This window comes from Octopus sinensis, linkage group LG2 (genome assembly GCF_006345805.1).
Source record: "Octopus sinensis linkage group LG2, ASM634580v1, whole genome shotgun sequence".
Lineage (NCBI taxonomy): Eukaryota > Metazoa > Mollusca > Cephalopoda > Octopoda > Octopodidae > Octopus > Octopus sinensis.
The window spans coordinates 174,170,654-174,190,653 of record NC_042998.1 but is presented as its reverse complement, the minus strand read 5'-3'; the positions used below and the strand labels follow the sequence as shown (position 1 = coordinate 174,190,653).

Sequence of the window (20,000 nt, the reverse complement as noted above, 5' to 3'; positions counted from 1 at the left end):
CCAGGCGCAAGTCCGGGAAAGGTTGCTTATGGAAGACCAGCAGTTGCTCATGCATAACGACCTCTCCTCTTCACGCCACCAGTGTTATCCAAGGGGGGGGGCATCTGTGACGTCTCAACTCATTTCTATAGCTGAGTGAACTGGAGCAACCTAAAATAAAGTGTCTTGCTCAAGAACACAACACGCATCCCGGTCCGCGATTCGAACTCACAACCTCACGATCATAAGCTCGACGATCTAACCACTAAGCCATGTATACATATAAAGATGAAACACAAAATAGAAGACTACATTACATTATATAAATATATATATATGCTATGTACATACATATATGAGCGCTCTCTCTATCTGTGTGTGTGTATATATATATATATATTTAAAAATTGAGGGAGATAAATTAATATTCATTTTAATATCAATTTAAAACCAGTAGTCCAGCATTCAAAAAATCTGAGGAGTCAGAGAAAATTCAAATATATGTGTATATTGGCAGGGCTGGCCTATATATATATATATATATATATATATATGTATATATATATATATACACATATATACATATAATATATAAATATATGCATATATACATACATATATGTACATAGCTACATACATATGTAGACATACATGCATATATGGGTATAGGACATGGAAGAAACGTTGAACACAATGAGAAACGAAAACATAAAAACAAAAACATAGAAAACGAACATTTTTTGGAACATCGAAAAAAACAAACAGAGAAATGAAACATGCAACATAAAAAATATTCCCTTCATCAGTTGTCCCTGTTTCATTTACCCCGCGGTCCGAAGCAAGGACAATACGCGACTTCGTTGAAACAGTTCTTCCCGCAAAGCAAATTAAATAAAATTTGGGATTTTTTTACGGAGGGTGAAAGTAGTAACAAGAACAGGGCAGTGAGAACAAGACAGTAAAAACAAAGCCAAGACGATAGAAAATTATTATGAACGCTAGGAAGACGAGATTATGAGAGAAGACAGGTATAAGTACGTGTTGTCTTGAGGAAGGAAATGGGAAGGAAGATAGATTCCCTTTCGTCGGCTGGTGTACCCAGTAATTCCCGGGGGTAAAGATGTCCTATTGAAACACCATATTACTCTGATATAAGAAAGCAATTTCATTATAACTGCCACAAAAGATGTATTTTTCGTGACGAAAAAATACAAAAAACTGTCAGCTAGAGAAGGGAAACATTGTTGGAGGTTGACGAGAAAGATTGTCGGAGGCTGGTGAGTGAGATTGTCGCAGGTTGGCCAGAGGCAACGATATTATTCTGCTTAGTGAAGTTATCTGGGAAATGTATAACTGCTGTCATTCGCAGAAAAACTATTGTTTTACTGTGAGAAAGGCGCTGTTGAAGTGCTAAGTGAAATTAGGCAATCGAGGATCGAATCCACGCTATGCCTGCATGAAGCCACTACAAATACGTTGTGGAATAAAAAAAAATATCTACTGTCATGGAAAACGTGTAAAAATGCAGAATTATCGGAGTAATGGCCATTCAAAAAAGTATGTATAGAAATGTTTAGCAGTTTAAAACTGTGAGTAGTGAAATGCAGAATTAGGTCGGCTGATCGTGAGAATCAAATATTCATCTCTTTGATAAAATTTGCAGGTGGTATGGGTTATTTCCCTAAGGATCTTTAAATAAAATATTAGTAATATGTAGTAGATAGAAGGATCCATTGGAGGGGCCCTATTATCGATTTTTTCAACAATCCAAGTATGTCACGAAGTTTCCAGACGAGTTCTGCTCACGTGTCAAATAAAGTATAAAAGGGATATTGTCTGCAAAAGTTAGAAATTGGACACACAAATATCAATATTCAAAGTAATCGACCATAAACAATGAAATGGGTTATTTCCTTTGAGTGTTTAAAAAAATATATTATACAAGTAGTATGGATTATTTCCCTTAGGTGTTTAAAAAATTTAGTTATATGAGGTAAATAGAAAGGTCCCTTCCAGGAGCTGTATTATGGATTGTTAAACAATCTAAGTATGCCACGAGGTTTCCAGATGAGTTCTACTCACGTATCAAGTTTCATCAAAATCAATAAAAACGATGTGGGAGGACATAGCTAACAACGCCACAAAGAAATACACACCGATTTTTCACATATGTAGTATATATATATATATATATATATATATATATATTATATCATTATACAAATTATATATTCAAAGGAACAGATTTCAAACGCTGCCAGTTTTTGCGGGGCTAATGCTGTTTAGAGAGAGAGAGATATCATATGAATCCAAATTCAGGGAAAAGGATGAAATTGGGGTGGTTTTTGCTCCTCTGTTCTGATCTCATGTATATTTCATGTTTCCGTTTAACTGCCTCTTGTGATCGATGTATTCCATTCCATTTGATTTCATTGTATTGTTTGATTTCTTATTCTTCTATCCTTGTGCACTTTACCATTTATTTTTATGGTTTTATTACTTATACGGGAAGCAGTCTTTGATTCTATCTCAGTTCATTACGGAGACGGATGGTATACTACGCAAATTAATTATTACGAAATACGCAGTACAGCAAGTAAAAAACGCGTTAATTTTTTAGGAATCGACGGAGGTGACGTATCTTCATCTAAAATGCATGACAATTGATTGTACAGCGTCTCACCTGCAATATACGTGTATGTGTGTGTGTGTGTGTGAATGAGGAATTGAAATGATGAATTGTAACGATCATAGTGTTCCTGAATAAAGACTCTCGTGAATTCCATTTCCTGCCTCACATCTCTTTATAGAAACTCATACGGATACAAAAGAAATCCTGAAGTAAACCCAGTCGTATACACCTCCATACTGTTGTTGACATGAAGTAGTCGAATACTGCAGACAGGCTTGAAGCAACATTCTACTAGGTGTATATCTGCATATAAAATTATACATATATACTAGCTTAAAATACGAACTCCGTGCTGTCATTTAAGCTAACTCCTGCGAGGGCTAATGGCGTCTGCAGACTAAAAGTAAAGAGAGCTAAATAACATGAATATAATACGTCTATAATGACTATATTTCCCAGTGGTGTTCGATCAGAGATTAACGACGGATGAGAATTTATTCTTTAATACAGTCGTTCTATCGCTCCAGTGCCAAGTTGAAGTCAAATGTTGGCCAATTTGTCCCAAAGTTCTTATCTTGACGTAAAGTTAACGAAGCAAATATCATTTATCACCCCCTTCATCTCTGACGTCATCTGACAAACGCCAACCAAAATAGCGTGAATCAGACAGGATTCACCTGCTACAAAAATAACAATCTAAATGCTTTTGAATTAGATCCCAATGTTGGATATTCAAGAACCAAATGAAGGGCAGATTTTTAATCCCAGGAGTATCCCGATTCCCAAAAGGTATAATATGTCTATAGTAATAATTCTGTCTGTGTGGGACCTCTATACAGGAGTCGCGCACTGACAGAATTTCGCATTTATTAATATATATATTTGTGTGTGTATGTGTGTGTTTATGTGTGTGTGTGTGAGTATGGTCCCCTTACTATACTTCCGGATTTAGTCCTACTGAGTGGCACCTTGGGCAAGTGTCTTCTATAGCTTCAGGCCGACCAAAGCCTTGTGGGTGGATTTGGTAGACGGAAACTGAAAGAAGCACGTCGTATATATATATATTATATATATATATATATATATATATGTATATATATATATATATGTATGTATGTATGTATGTATGTATGTGTGTGTGTGTGTGTGTGTGTGTGTATGTTACTGTTTGTGTTTGCCCCCCCCCCAACATCGCTAAACAACCGATGCTGGTGTGCTTACGTCCCCGTAAACTAGCGGTTCGGCAAATGGGCCGGTAGAATAAGTACCAAACTTACAGAGAATAAGTCCTGAAGACAATTTGCTTGACTAAAGGAAGTGCCCCAGTATGGTCGCATTCAAGTAACTGAATAGACACACAATAGACACACAAACAAACACACACACACATATATATATACATATATACGACGGGCTTCTTTCAGTTTCCGCCTACCAAATTCACTCACAAGTCTTTGGTCGGCCCGAGGCTATAGTAGAAGACACTTGCCCAAGTTACCATGCAGTGGGACTGAACCAGGAAACGTGGTTTTCAAGTAATTTACTTACCACACAGCCACCCCTACGCCTATATTCATTCATAAACATATACACAGGTTCAAATAGAGATTGTTACGCGTGTGCGCACTTACACACGCATACACACACACACACACACACGCGCACACACACTCACACACAAACACACACTCACACGCACTCACACACATGTAATTCATTAGCACATGCAATCATAGATAGTTAACATCCACATATACGTAAAACAACGAACATATGTACATGTTCAAATAATGTTTATCCGAAAGCCATTTTAAGTCTAATAATGGAGTATTTACTGATGGTATGACTCTATACTGAAAGAAAAATTTATTGTGAGAGCCAAGTTGACTGGGATTTCACAATAAATATGCAGACATACTCACACGTGCTCGCGCGCACTCACACAGTGGCACACACACATACACACATACACACATACACAGATGCGCAGAAACACAGAGACACTCTCACACAGTCACAAATACCTACACACCCTCATACGCGCACACAAGCGAACGTATATACGCTCATGTTCCCGTTTACGAAAGTACTCAAATACACATCTAGCTATACCAACATATAAACTATTTTTGGTATGGTTATCTATAAAGGCAGAGCAAAGTGTCGAAGTGTCTGACTGAATAGTAAGTTTTGTGCACACATATGCGAATTCTGAGTGTGTTGGTTTGACTGAAAAATTATGATTTTTTAGGATTTCGTTGTATAGCGTGTGAGGTAGTGGTGTTGGTGTTGGTGGTGGTGGTGTGTGTGTGTGTGTATATCTGTGTGTGTGTGAATTTGACAACTCATATGCATATATATAGATGTATAAATCTACATCACTACACTCACGGAGTGGTTGGCGTTAGGAAGGGCATCCAGCCGTAGAAACACTGCCAGATCGGACTGGGCCTGGTGCAGCCTTCTGGCTTCCCAGACCCCAGTTGAACCGTCCAACCCATGCTAGCATGGAAAGCGGACGCTAAACGATGATGATGATGATATATGTATTTATGTATGCATGTACAGATATGCACGCATATACATATATACACGCATACATATGCATTTATATATGAATATAATTGTTTATATGTATGTATGTCTAAATCTATCTATCCATCATCTAAATACATACACACACACACACACAAACATATTATTTTGTTAAGTTTATTTCTACAGAAATTATAGCCAGCACTGATTTTTTCTACAACATTTCGTATATATATATATATTATATATATATATACACACATATATATATATATATATATATATATATATATATATATATATATAACGGAAGGTTTACAAAAATAAACAAAAGACGAAGGCAGGTGGCGTACAAACAAATAATGTATTAGTATGGCGCTCAGGAATAGAAATAAAACAAGTCTTTTACGTTTCGAGCCTACGCTCTTCGACAGAAAGATACACAGAAAAGAAACAAGGAGAGAAAAAAATTGCGTGTAGGGGCTAACGATCCAAATGATATGTGAGGTTTGGGTACCCAGAACACCAAAAATGGCAGATAATTTCCATGTAAGTACTACGGAAAGATCATAGTCAGACTCCCGGTTCGATAATAGTATGAGTGAGGAGTCTAATGCGGGTCGTGAATGAGCATGTATATGCTAAATAAAACGAGACAACAAAGCCAAGGCAGTATAAAGAGTAATGTAGTCTTACAGTTGTTTCAGGGATATGTGGGATATCCCTTCATCAGAGATGATATGAGAGTGTTCAACAGAGGGCAATAGTAGTGTTCAGTATAAGTAGTTTTGGAAAGGGGGCGATATAGGAGCTATAAAAGGAAATAAGGGAATAAACATAAACATATATTTACTTTTATTTTTATTCCTTTATTTTCCTCTATACTTGCTCTATCTTACCCTTTGCACGACCGAACGCACGATACTGATTGGTTCCGATAGGTGGCCATTCATCTGGACTACCGAGCAGATGACGCTGTACATGGCAGCGATCCAACCGCGGAAAACTGGACCGAAAACGACCGCTGTAAGAACAGCCGTCAAATACTGATGGTCAACTCTATCTAAGGCTTTTGACTGATCTAAATTGATCAGAGCCCCACCTATCCATGATGTATGGCATGAAGTGGAGGTTCTTGTGGATGGACCTGTTTAGGACGGCGCATGTTTGTGTGTCTCCAACCAGTTTCTCGATGACGAGCACCAACCTCTTCACTAACACTTTGGCCAGAAATTTTGTCTGCATTAAGCAGAGTGATGGGCCTAAAATTATCTAATACCTCTCCTTGGTTTGGATCCTTTCTGAGCAAGAGCACTGCTCCTCGGCTCACAGATTTGGAAATTCTCTCATGCTGTTCCCAGTTGCAGTAGGTATCTGCCAAGAGGCCTGCAAAGAAGTCTGGCATACTAGAATAAAGCTCGTAAGACAGACCATCTAATACCGGCGATTTGCGCCCCCGTGCAGCCCATTATCTCATCCCGTATTTTCTCAATTGTTATCGGCCTTTCGCAACACTCCGATTCTCTTGCTGAGAGTTTGGCATGCCATCGAGGTAGGCAGTGAAATCCATCCTGCGATTCGGCCCACTGTTCATCCCGAACAATTCGGCGAAAGGCCGCTAAAAAGCCGCATACATCTGCTTCGGCTCGTTCACCGTGCGCCCATTTTGGTCTACCAAAGACCGAATGATGTTTTTGTTGCCATTTTGCGCCTAAGCCTACCGGGTCTATCGGGCAGCATTGGTTCCCTCTTGTCTCAGAGGACGTGCCTTAGCTCTGAAAATGCAGCCTTCGTGCTTGGAGTTGAGGTGTTCATGGAGGCCAACCTGGCTGCCAGCACGTCAGTTGCAATGCCTTTCCTAAGCGCCTCTTCTAGTTTTCTCACTAAATCGCCCTCTAATCTATTTCTTTCTACTGCTAAAAATTTGCTAAATCTAACTAATTCTACTATGTTATACCATCATTTGCCTCCCACAAAACTTTCTGAAGTAACTCTTTAATTCCGTCTCTGTAAGTTTGGCACGCCGGGAGTGACGTGTTCAGCTTCCAGTAGCCGGGGCCCTGGATGTGTGTAACCAAATATTTGAAATTGTGGACAACTAATACTATCTCTATCTAAAGACCTGCAAAATACTCTATCTAGATACGATCTGAATGTTCCGACGCGGTTTGCCCATGTCCACATTGGCTCATTCGGGAAATTCAGTCGGTACCTGTCAGACAGTTGAAAGTATCTGAGCAAGTTTGTGAGGTCTTTGCAACCCCCTTTCCTATCGGCTACCCCCACACAATCCAATTGTGCATCTGAGATGGCTTTGAAATCACCCACTAGCACTAAAGCTACGGACGTACCCAAGAATACCTCCAGATTCCCGAAGTATTCCGGCTGTCCTGCACTTGTCGCTGCGTAAACAGACACCAGTCTGACGGGCTCACGGTTACTACCATTTACATCCAGGACCACCAGCTTACCTTCTAGGACCAAGAAGACTGGCCTTATTTTGAGATCCAGATCTTTCCGAAACAATACCACAGTACCCCCCACCACCCATTCCCCGCCGACACGGAGATGAGTAGACCTCGTTGACATCGAAAATGGGCATGAAACTGGACACGTTGGAACTAGGACAAGTTCACTGTTTCTCAGCGGGGCTGTTGAGTGCTATTTTGCTATGTCATTCTGGGATCTTTTCGGTTTGAACGGCAGTTTTTTCTAGCGGTGTCATATGAAATTGTCACCCATAATTATGACCCTAGTATCGATCTATTGCATTTCAATCTGTTTTAGGGTTAGGGTTAGTTAGGGTTAGAGTTAGGGTTAGGTTTAGAGTTAGGGGTGGGGGGAACGGTATCTTTCTTCACAAATGTAAATAAACCCAATCTGTTTCTTAAACGAGGGACATATTCATACGGCATAGAATGTTTTTTTTTTACCTCAAAAGACGTCAGTGATTGGTTGAAATTGCAGAAATTGAAGAAAAAAACAACTAATATCCTACAAACTATAGAATTTTCTCAATAAAGCCAAGAGAAAAAGAATTTTTTATAAACATATTCCACCAGTATACGAAGTTTAACATTTTTTAGTTACTTAGAAATTATGTTAAAAACTGCCGTTCAAACCAAAAGGATCCTCATTCTGTAACAAATCTGACTTCAGTTGTACCATATTTCTTATCCCTCGACAAATATATTACGTCTTTCCAAATAGCTTGCAAGCATTTTTCAAATGTTTGCTTTGTGGCAGTTTCTAAACGTCTATCTTTTAAAGATATAGTTGTGTGCACTATGGTATGTCTGTTTGTATTGTCTATAATACCTAAAGGTGTGTTTTATCGAAATAAATCTTTCGCTTTTTCTTTTCAACATGTTTCTGTAGTCTTTGAGAGATTCTACAGAAACTTTAATGAATTCATTTCTAAGCTTCGCCATAAAAACAAAACCTCAGCTATTTAATGCATTGGGTTGTTGTTGTTGAGTGTTCAATGTGTTAATGGTACTGGAGGTAATGGGAGGGCTTGGATTCACAGGTGTTGCTACGCTAGCAGCGTCCATTAGCTAAATTTCCTTCCTCTTCATTCTCGCGTTTCTTTTCTTCTTTTTCCTTCTGCTGCTGAGCGTTACACGTGCTAGCAAGACTTTTGTCGTCCCTCTCTCTGCCTTTTAAGGCGCGGAGAGGGCGGAGATAATTAATTTTTAAACTTTTATTTCTGATTTACAACAGCCAGAGGAAGGAAGTCAAAAAAAAAAGGAAGAGCTGACACTATTCTCCAAGGACATTTTAAAATTGAAAAATGAAAACAAAATGGAGAATTTAAATTGAAAATTCTCCCATAAGGTGTAAAGTCTCGCCTAACCAGTCAGTTTAGCAAGGACCCAGTCAGCCTGGCAACAGAAATGTCGTAAAAAAATTTTCAGATAGAACAGTATTATCTGTAAAAATTAAACCAAAGCTTACAGATCACGACTACACATCCTTCTTTGAAATCTACGAGCAGAGTTGATAATAATAATTATAATAAGGATGATAATAACAATGGTAATAATAATAATAATAATAATAATAATAATAATAATAATAATAATAAATGCCCTGATCTAATACCAGGACAGTGGCTATCATGGCTTCTAATCTTAACTGATTGGAAGTGTTATCATGTGCATTGTTTTACCTTGGTATAAAAGATGGGCCACAGCAAATATTCTGCTCAATACCACAAATTTACTTGTCAGTTGTTTGACCTTAACCAGTTGAGCATGTCCCTTAGTGGCTGACGCTATTTACATCTCTGATCATGAACAGAAGTAGTGGAGGAGCAGCATAGCCATGTGTTGAGAGGAATACTTTGAGATTTGGATAATTCACCTTTTGAAACATGGGTGTTTTGTTCATCATCCTTAAACAACCCTTATTCAGGGTCCTTTTGAGCAGGATGGGCTCAATTCTAACCGAGCGCCATCTGCAAGGTCATATGTTGGTATGATATCACGATGTCGCACACATATGGTCATGCGCTGTTTATCTTCATACGAGATCACCATGTCGCGCGCACATGGTTGTGATGCATGTGCCTAATGTACCCTTAGCAGACGGGTAGTCATGATGGGTATGCTGGGCTTCGTATATTTTACTCCGGTGTCACTTTGAGGGCATGCACTGCTCTCTCACTCAATAATAATAATGATATAATAATAATAATAATAATAACAATAATAATAATAATAATATATATATATATATAGGCGTAGAAGTGGCTGCATGATAAGTAGCTTGCTTAAAAACCACATGGTTCCGGGTTCAGTTCTACTGCTTGGCACCTTGGGCAAGTGTCTTCTACTATAGTCTCGGGCCGACCAAAGACTTGTGAGTGGATTTGGTTGATGGAAACTGAAAGAAGCCCGTCGTATATATATATTCTACCTTCTGCATGTTTCAGTCATTTAGACTGCGGCCATGCTGGGGCACCACCTTGAATGTAAATATATATGTATATTTATTATCAAAATAAGCAACAAGGATATCCAGAGGTAATGCAGTACAATCGTATCATGCGACTCCATTTAATTGAACAATGCAAGCATTACATCAATTTAAAATGTAAAGCTATCTTCAGCTGCACAAAACATGGAATTTAATTAAATTTAATTCAATTTAATTCTATGTTTTCTGTGCAGCTGAAGATTGCTCTACATTTTAAATTGCTGTAATGTTTGCATTGTTCAATTAAATGGAATCGCATGAAACGATTGTACTGCATTACCTCTGGATATCCTTGTTGGTTATTTTGATTATAATCAGCTTGGTGCCTCAACTTAAGTACCATATTCCTCTGAATCTAAATTTTTGCTGAACTTATGCATATATATATATAAAATGAAAGTAGTACAGTGACCTTGCCGTGAGGAGTGGAATATCCAACGTTTAGGATTCAATCCAACGTTAGGGGACAGAAAAAAGAACAAAAGTCAAACAGAGTTAACATTCTCTCAGCTTGAAAAACTGGCTACAATTGATAATGTATATCACAAACACAGACATACACACGGACACAATCACACACACACATACACACACACGTTCTATCCCACTGCATATCATCTAGGGCAATTATTTCCCAATTTAGCCCTTGGTTTGCCACAGCGTTGTGTGTGGATTTCGAAAACAGAAACTGAAGTTGTTGTAGAGGCAATATAAGTACCCACACATGTATGCGTGCGTATGTATTTTTGTCTGCACCCTTCACTTCACAGTCTGTGATGGTTTGTTTACGTTTCCGTAATCTACAGTTCAACAAAAGCTACAATGAGAAAATTTCTTCGGACTCTTCGACTGAAACTAGAAAAAGCCACGCCTCCTGCGTATATATATATATATATATATATATGTATATGTATGTATATATGCGTTTGTGTATATATTCATATATATGTATATGCATATATATATATATATTCATATACAGATATACATATATGCATATACATATATATACATATATATACATACATATATATATATATATATATATATATATATATATATATATATATCGTTTTTATGTTACTTGTCCTGTTTTCCATATGTTTCTCTGGTTGTTTGCATATTGAACCCATTTGTTTTCGTATTTAATGTTGTCCTCTACTCGTATATGTATATGTATACGTATATATATATATACATATATATATATATATATACATATACACACACATATATATATATATATATGTGTGTGTGTGTGTGTGAGTGTGTGTGAGTCTGTGTGTGTATATACATATTTATAGGCATATATATGTATTTGTATACATATATGTATATACATACACACGCACGCACGCACACACACACACACATTGTGTTCTCATGTTTGGATTAACTTTATATATATATATGTATATGTGTATGTATATGTATGTACGTGCCATCATGCAAAGCGGATGTTAAACAATGATGATGATGATGATGATGAGTACAAGTCTATATATCATCAAAAACATATAGACATACATGCAATGAGATGTTCTGAATATACTGCAATTTTCCGGATTAATCATTCCTTGTCTTCTCATATTTCTAACATGGAGTCATTTCTCACTCGAAAAGAGGAGTAAAGGAGTCATCATAAAGCCTCAAAATAACCTAACCTTATAACTTTATAAAGACAATGAAAAAATAAGAAAATAAGAAAAGGGAAGCCGACGTGTTGTATATCTGGATATATCATTCTCTATCCTCTTAATAGATGGAGGTTTAATATATAGACCTTGATACAAGAGAGCTTTGTCGCACTTGTAATGCCTTTTGATAACAGATTATGTCGAACTATTTGTTTTTTTTTAATAACAATAGTGACAACACTAATATTAAAAGAACATCTAGTATGCAAGAATTTATTGTTACACAAATACACAAACTCACATTCTCCCTCACAGGCAAAAACACGCACTCACACTCTCTTCGTCCCACTCATTCTCACACACATATACACACAAATACACACAAACATAGAGACTGAGTGAGAGTGAAAGAGAGTGAATTAGTAAGACAGACAGAGGCAGAGAAAAGAGGACATCCAGTGGAAATCCACAAATAAATTTGCGTCTCTGACGTGTTTTAAGGCCGAGAGCTGGCAGAACCATTATCATGCTTGGCGGCATTTCGTCCGTCTTTACAATCGGAGTACAAATTCACACGAGTTTGACTTTGCCTTTCATCCTTTCGATGTCGCTGAAATAAGTACCAGTTGAGCACTGAGATCGTTGTAAATGATTTATACCCCGCCCTGAAATTGCTGGCCTTGTGCCAAAATTTGAAACCAATATTTGCTGTGATTCTAATGTTAGTGTACATTATATACAAGTCAATTCTAATCAAGCAGACCTTTAATTGTGTATGTTTTAGTTAGCTGATTGGGCTGTATCAATGGCCATTTACAGGCCCTTCGAGACTGGTGGGAGGAAAATATCTTCAAACTGGGGACCTGCACGAATGCTCGCAACACATTTTATACCACTAAACTCATTCAATATACCAGATGTGGTGTAAACCAGGTGATGGATTAAGTTAACTCTGCCACGGGTTTTGGACTCAAAACGCAAGCAGTTAGAACAAATACGACGAGGAAACCGACCTAAAGTTCATACAGTTGCGCTAATCCGCCACTGATCCAGAAAGGCAAAAAATAATAAGTTGGCATCGGCGAAATTTAAATTAAGAGCGCAGAAAGTCGAAACAAACAGTGTCCTATTGATTCTGCGAGTAAAACCTGTAAATTGCTCTATTTTCACAAAATTAAATATTCAATATTGTTTTCAATTGGAGAGGGGCTGCTGTAAATAAATATTTCGCATAGTTCACGAATACGATTTTTCATGGGATAGTTTACAAGAAGTGTATGTTAATGTTTGGACACACACGCACTCCCCCCCACACGCACACTTACACACACACACATACAAACACACAAGTTGCCGGACATTTAGCGATACGTAAAACCGAATCTCTAGTGAGACATTTTTTTATCTTTTTATTTATTTACATAACCGAAGAGACCCAAAACGAGTCGAAACGTGTACTTCATAAAATCTTTCTTTTCAATCTATTTTATTAATACTGTTATATATATATATATATTGTATCTACATTTTTTTATGTCCTGTACCCATACATGCATATATATATGTATATATATATATATATATATATATATATATATGAATAAAAAATGGAGTTAACGCAGGTTTAAACAAGTATTTTTACTTTCTACATATGTTTCAAAATACTTGTTTAAACCTGCGTTAACTCCATTTTTTATTCATATTATTAAATATTCAACGTAAACACGAAGTTTCAACCTTTATAAACAAGGAGTTACAACATCTTTACTTGTGAGATTTTTGCTGCCCTGGTAACTATTCATTCATTTATCCGTGTTAATTGTTAACAAGGTAAAATACACTCATCTATTTATATATATATATATATATATATATATATATATATATATATATATACTTCTCGAATCATATAGAGACTCATACCGCCGGTTTCCCAATTTCCGTGACGCATACATTCCGCCCTGGACAGGAAACCCGTGTCTGTTGCAGGATTATTCATTTTTTGCCAGCTTAGTGGATTGGAGCAACGGGAAATGTACTGTTTTGCTCGAGTACACAACGTCTCGCCAGGTCGAAGAAAGTAAACCACAATCTAACGGTCCTGTGTCCAACACCTTAACTACTAAGCCACGCGTCTACACACACACACCTACACACAAACACACACACACACACATATGTTCTATCCGATGAATTTTTGATAAGCGGTGTCGATTTAATAATTCTGTAAATAATATTTTATAAGCCTAAAGCTTATGCACTGTGATCACTTATAAACTTTAAGCTTATAAAATATTACACTCAGACACACACATACACACGCACATTTTTGAATTTAATCCAATGCAAGTTAGAAGGAAGAATACAAATCGGTCATCTGTACTTTTTCCTTGTTGATTTTGTGTTTGAGTGTGTATGCGCGTATATACCAGCACATGTGTATGACGATTATGTATTTATCTGTATGTACATGTTCCTTCTAAACATATTAACGATCACTGAGTTATCTTATGAATCAGATTAAATTCGAAAACGAATCGGTGCCTCAGCTTTCCAGAAAAATCCCTTCTTTATTCTCTGTTACTCCTTATATTATTATGATTAGTGTATGGGATACACACCTATTTTATGGTGAGCCTATGGCGCTCATTGCAATATTTTGATTGCATACAACAATCTTGAATTCGATGATGGAAAGAGGAGAGTTCTGATATTCGCATCAATTTCAAATATATTACGGCTTTCCTGCTTTGGCACAAGGCTTCAATTTAGAGATTGTGTATAAATTTAGAGATTGCTATAGTTGCTTTAATAGTTGGCTATACCCGGAAGAATGAAAGCTGATCTCATAAAAATTCAGTCGATTAAGATACCAGAAATAAATATCGTAGGATCTTAAATGATGTCACTCTATCGTTTCCGCCATTCAATCGCCTTAAGAATAACTACTGCAATAACAGCTACTACTACTAGAAAGAATACAAATCAGTGATCTATACCTTTTCCTTGGTAGTGGTAGTAGTAGTAGTAGTAGTAGTAGTAGTAGTAGTAGTAGTAGTAGCGGCAGCAGCAGCAGTAGCACTTTAAAAAAATATATTTCAAACGTTGGCACAAGTCTGATATTTTTGATACTAAGGTATAAGCCGATTGCATCAACCCCAATACATGTCTGGTACTTTATTTTATCGGCCTCGAAGGGGTGAAAGGCAAAGTTAACCACGGTGTGATTTGAGCTCAGAACACAAAGAGCTGGAAAAAGTGCTACTCAGCATTTTGTCCAGTGCGTTAACGCTTCTGCCAGCTTGCCGCTCTACTACTACTACTACTACTACTACTACTACTACTATACTACTACTACTACTACTACTACTACTACTACTACTACTAATACTACTACTACTACTACTTCTAATAATAATAATAATAATAATAATAATAATAATAATAAATACCCTGATGCAGTACAAGACAGTGGCTATCATGGCTTCTGATCTTAACTGATTGGAAGTGTTATCATGTACCTAAGGCACACAGAGCTGCGCTCGGTAGTGAAGTGAAAGCACGCTATAAAAATAAAACTACTGAATAATAATAATAATAATAATAATAATATAATAATAATAAAAATAAATGCCCTGATGCACTACCAGACAGTGGCTCTCCTGTCTTCTGATCTTAACTGATTGGAAGTGTTATCATGTACATTGTTTCGTCTTGGTATAAAAGATGGGCTACAGCAAATATTCTGCTCAATACCACAGATTTGCTTGTCAGTTGTTTGACCTTAACCAGTTGAGCATGTCCCTTAGTGGCTGACGATATGTGCATCTCTGATCACGAGCAGAAGTAGTGGGGGAGCATCATAGCCGTTTGTTGAAAGGTATTCTTAGAGGTTTGGATAATTCCCCTTTGGGACATGGGTGTTTCGTTCATCATCCTTAAGCAATCCTTATTCAAGGACCTTTTGAGCGGGAAGAGCTACTCGACCTGAAGGAAATTCTAACTGAGCCCCACCTGCAAGGTCATGTGCTGTTTATCTTGATATGATTTCACCATGTCGCGCACATATGGTTGTGATACATGTGCCTGGTGTACCCTTATCAGACGGGTAGTGATGATGGGTATATTGGGCTTCGTATATTTTACCCCAGTGTCAGTTTGATGGCATGCACTGCTCTCTCACTCAATAATAATAATAATAATAATAATAATGATGATGATGATGATGATGATGATGATAATAATAATAATAATAATAATAATAATAATAATAATAATAATGATGATGATGATGATAATAATAATAATAATAATCCTGTCTACTATAGGTGCAAAGCCTGAACTTTTTAGGGGAGGGTGGTCTTAAGTCGGTTACCTCGACTCCAGTACTCAACTGGTACTTAATTTATCGACCCCGAGAGGATGAAAGATAGAGCTGACCTCGGCAGTATTTGAACACAAAACCTAAGGCTAGAAGAAATGCCACAGATAATTTTGCCTAGTTTTACGGACAAAAATGCGTACTCAGTCCCACCTTTAGAGAGGAGGAATGGGTTAGCACTCTTATCTCACAGAATATAGTCTTTTTGATTCTGCTGTATTACATTTAGCTTCCATATTACTGCTGTTACGCCGCATAAAGTAAGAATGGTGTTTATTCGTGAATTTAAACAAAAACAGTAATTTGCAAGTAATATGTATCAACCATAGCAATCCAAGTAATCAAATTTAATAGTCTTAGTCTTCTAAACTATGTAGTCTATATATATAAAGCTGAAATTGTCTGTGTATGGCAGGTTTGGTAGCCTTCAACTAACACTATCTCCTCGGAGACCCCGCAGAGCAAGTTGACCAAAATTGAGAGTATGACAGAAGAACGCTTGCTCTTCATTCTGTAGAAGATAAAATTCAAATCAGACCATGTTAAGACCAAAAATTATTTACATCAGAAAGGTGCTTTTTTCTATGAAAATCCCTATTTTTTACTGTTTTTTGACTGCTGTGTTGCCATTCTTCGGTGTATTTCAACCAGAAAATGTTCACTTAAAGAGAATAACAAGCTACATAATGCAAAAGTTTTACTTTTGAAAAATTCCAATTCTAAAGGGTCGAAACAAACCCGAGCAACGCCGGGCTATACTGCTATTAAATTTTAAAATGAGCATCAGAAGTTAGTCACAATCTCGGCTGTTCACGTGTTTTTATAGTGTTTATAATGTTTAAATGTCTCGTAAGATTCGTAATCGTATGCTTACCATTGAAGAATTTATTGCTATCTAGCATATTGAAGGCAAGCTGGCTTTCTGTATGACTTACTGTGGTGGGAATGGTAGCGTTCATGAAATTCAAATGCATTCCGTGATATGTTGCATGAACAGTCAGCAAATTCTGGAAGGAAAAACGTGGGCGGGAAGAGAATTCCAAAGTTTGCTTTCTGTAGATGTAATGTTGATGATGTTGGAAAAAGCGATGTCTGGAGAGCACATTGAAATATAATATAAGGAAAAGAGAAACGGACATAATCATTGGGTTTGGTTGAGGTGATATGAAACTAAATATTTCTGAGGAACAGAGATCATTGCTGCTGAAAGGACAGAGTGTGAAAATAGCGTGTCTGTGAGATTAGAATTTGTAGTGTGTTGTGAGTTTTTCTACATTACTACATTGTCTTGTGGATACGGTTGTGCGTTAGCTACATGTGGTCTCTCTCTTTTCTCTCTCTCTCTCTCTCTCTCTCTCTCTCTCTCTGTCCAGTATGTTGACCACGCCCTGAAATTATATGCGCGACGAATTATTGAATGAGTTTCAAACCCTGACTCTGCAGAACATTTTATGGAACAAAATATTGGAATTAAAAACTCTGTAGTTTAGGCTATAACAAAATAAATAAATAAAAATATGACCTTTATGTCTTTCTCGAGAGTACTGATCGTCTTCAATTAAGTGTTGAAGTTGGGTTCTATTGCTGACTCCATAAAAATTTATTACCTCTGCGTTTCTCAACATATCATTTCAACAATCACACAAAGCTACAAAGTTTGATTAAACTGGTATTTGCTGCTATTGTTGAAGAACACTAAATCTGCCGATCAAGCATACATTCCATCCGTGACCGTCTCTCCTGTTTTCAAGCGTAATGTACCCAGGACTACACACAACAAGATTTTTTTCCCTTTGTAAGAAGGTAGGGTGTACTATGGAGGATTTTTGGCCACGATTTCTAGCAGGTGGAGCGGCTACGTAGAGGCTCGATTAGTTCCTCTTTTATCGATACCCAGAAGAGTGAAAGACAACAGCGATATCGGCAGGATCCATTCACAAACCTGATTGATCAATAATGTCAGTACTTAATTCCACTTACTGAAACGTTCAACGGAAGAGAAATAAATCTTTCTATGGGCCTGAAGTATTTATACTGCCTGTAACTTTCTGGAACATCTCGACTTAGATGTACTGAGGCAAGTGGAGATAAAGTGTCCTGTCCAGAGACGCACAGAACGCTTTACAATGATTCGAGCTCATGAATTAATGAGTTAGTTAATTTAAACATTGGAAAACTATTTTCTTTTTGTTTTTTCATTTAAAAAAAAAATTTTTAACCTGATTCAAAACTACGAATTTTACAGAGACATTGCAGGCACGTAAATTGTCGAGTGATGCATTTTTTGGTAAAATACTGCTGTTTATTTTATCGTATTGCCATAGATAATAGGCAAATATCGATACCACGACATTCTTTAATACGGTACGCATCACTGAGTTTACCATACCGCCACCTTTATTTCTGGGAGTAATAACAGCGATAGGGAGAGGCGATAAATAACAGAATCACTGGATAGTCGAATAAAATGCCTTACAGTATTTGTTTCGTAGATTTAAAGCCCTTGGTATCATAAGTACCCGTTATGGGGATCGCTTTGATCGAAAGTATCCACCCCTTTAAAATACAGTGTTACGCCAATGATAGTATCGATATTAACCGAGATTATAAATAATCGCTAAATAATGAGGATGATAATAATAATAATGATAATAATAATAATAATAATAATAATAATAATAATAATAATAATAATAATAATGATAAAAATGATGATGATGATAATAATAATAATAATAATAATAATAATAATAATAATAATAATAATAATGATGATGATGATGATGATGATGATGATGATGATGATGATGATGATGATGATGGTGATGATGATGATGATAATAATAATAATAATACTGATGATAATAATAATAATAATAATAATAATAATAATAATAATAATAATAATAATAATAATAATAATAATAATAATAATGATAATATAGGCATGATAAAAAAATATTCAGACAAATATATAACAAAAACACCAGGACTTACAAACACATATAACATACAGAAAATTGCACTACTAGGCACTGCACACATCCTACGCAGAACACTTTCCATACAATAACCATCAGAGCATCACAACAAATCACAGCACATACCCAAGGCACACAGAGCTGCGCTCGGTAGTGAAGTGAAAGCACGCTATAAAAATAAAACTACTGAATAATAATAGTAATAATAATAAACAACTTGTAAGCATATTACAGGATTTTTTAAAGAAAACGAAAGTAAAAGTAAATATTTTTGATGTATTATACAGCGTGTTCATTCATTCCTGTGTCTGCATGTGCGCGCTCTTGTTTGTGCGTGTGTTTACTTGCGTAGGTGTAAACGCGTTTCTATCTGTGTTCTGAGTGCGTCATGTGTATCTGTCGAGGTTGTAAGTAGTATACGTCTGCCTATGTATATGTTTCAACACTTCTTCTCTGTTAAGTGTTTGCTTGTGTGTACATGCTGTCTCTGAGCGTGCATTTGGCAATGTATCTGTGGTTTCGCGTTGTTATATGGACAATCAACGTATCGAACGTGGGCGCGCGCACGACCGTATGCGTGCCTATATTTCTGAGCACGAGTAACCATGCGTGTATTGCTGAGTATTCATTAGCTGGTTGACGACACGCATGGCATTATATCCTATTCTTGATTGAAAAAGAGGGTTATACGGTTAAAACTATAACAAATATATCAATATTAAGTTGCTGATGAATTATTTTGGAAGAACAAAGAATGAGCGGTGAGTTTTCCGAAGGCGCTGGTAAGGTAAAAAGAAAAAAAGAACGGATATTTATACGTTTGTGCATAGGTGTATATGTGTCTGTATTTTGTATGTGTTCATCTTTGTGTGTGT

At 36.7% G+C, this 20,000-nt stretch overlaps 1 protein-coding gene across 3 annotated transcripts in view; it reads right to left on the bottom strand.

Moving 5' to 3' along the window:
• LOC115232551 overlaps positions 1-20,000 on the bottom strand; it is a 214,989-nt gene that overhangs the window by 193,772 nt on the left and 1,217 nt on the right. The gene's annotated exons all lie outside the window — the stretch shown is intronic.